Source organism: Orycteropus afer, unplaced genomic scaffold (assembly GCF_000298275.1).
Source record: "Orycteropus afer afer isolate SDZICR_OR568_19922 unplaced genomic scaffold, OryAfe1.0 scaffold00017, whole genome shotgun sequence".
In the NCBI taxonomy this organism is placed as follows: Eukaryota; Metazoa; Chordata; class Mammalia; order Tubulidentata; family Orycteropodidae; genus Orycteropus; species Orycteropus afer.
Window position 1 is genome coordinate 11,909,576 of NW_006921604.1, and position 1,502 is coordinate 11,911,077.

Below are 1,502 nucleotides of genomic sequence, written 5' to 3' on the forward strand. Positions count from 1 at the left end.
TGTCACAGCCACTGTCAATCCATCTCATTGAAGGCCTTCCCCTCTTTCATCGACCCTCCACTTTACCAAGCATGACATCCTTCTCCAGGGAATGGTCCTTTCTTACAACATGACCAAAGTAGGTGAGATGAAGTCTGGCCATTCTCGCTTCCAAGTAGCATCTCGGGTGCACTTCCTCCAGGACAGATATGTTAGTTCTTTTAGCAGTCCATAGTACTTTCAGCATTGTCGCCAGCACCACAACTCAAAAGCATCAACTCTTCTTCTGTCTTCCTTATTCATTGTCCAGCCCTCACATGCATATGAGGCGATTGGAAATATCATGGCTTGTGTCAGGCGCACCTTAGTCCTCAAAGAGACAGCCTTGCTCCTCAGCACGTGAAACAGTTCTTTCATGGTTGACTTTCCCAGTGCTACATGTCATCTAATGTCCTGACTGCTGCTTCCATTGGCATCGATTGTAGAACCAAGCAACATGAATTCTTTGACAGCCTCAATCTTCTCTCCATCTTATGTTAGCTATGAGTTTTTCTCAGATGCCCTTCATCAGGCTGAGGAAATTTCCTTCTATTCCTAATTTGCTGTGAATTTAGTCAACAATGGATAGAATTTTGTCAAATGTTGTATGTTTTCTTACTACTGGGTAGGTCACAAGGGCATTAGAACAGCCAGGAGGGGCTGCCTTGCTTGGTACTGAAACCGTGGGGAGGTACTGCTGGTTTTAGGAGATACACAGGATTTCTTATCTGTGCTGCTGCTGAAGAGGTATTCACAGAATCCAGAAAAAGTAAGAATCTCTCTCTCCTCCTTCTACTCCTCTCACTGTGCTTTCCAGGATCAGAACCTCATAGGAAGTTAGCCAGGAGGGAGTGTGAGTAATTAGTTTGCAGAGTCCCAGTCTCCTCACAAAAAGTTCCTGGGTGGCACAATTGGCTTACAATCAGTCCCTAACCTGAAGGTTGGCTACCTGAATCCACCCTGTGGTACTGTGGAAAAAAGGCCTGGTGATCTAATTCTGTAACAATTATAGCCAAGAAAACCCTATGGAGTAGTTCTACTCTGTAAAACATGAGGTCATCAACTCGATGGCAACTGGTTTGCATTGGTTTGTGGTTTAGTCACCCTATAGTACATAGGAGAACGAGTGGGCCAATGACATAAATCTAACATAACTGTGGCTAATGTTTTGAAATATGTCCTAATTTCATTTCAAGAAGATACTCCTTTAGGCACTGTAATAATACTATGTTGTTGATCTGATTCCTGTGTACTACATTTGGCTAAGTTCACATGTATAGCTATTGTTTGTGTTGTTGAAGAAAGGTATTTGCAATGAATAAGTTGTTAGTCTTGCAAAATTTTATCATGCAACCACCAAAGCCACAGATGAGGAAACTGAAGAATGTTATCAGCTTCTACAGTCTGAAATTGACCAAACATGCAATCAGGATGTGTTAATTATCACTGGTGACTGGAATGCAAAAGTTGGAAACAAAGAAGAA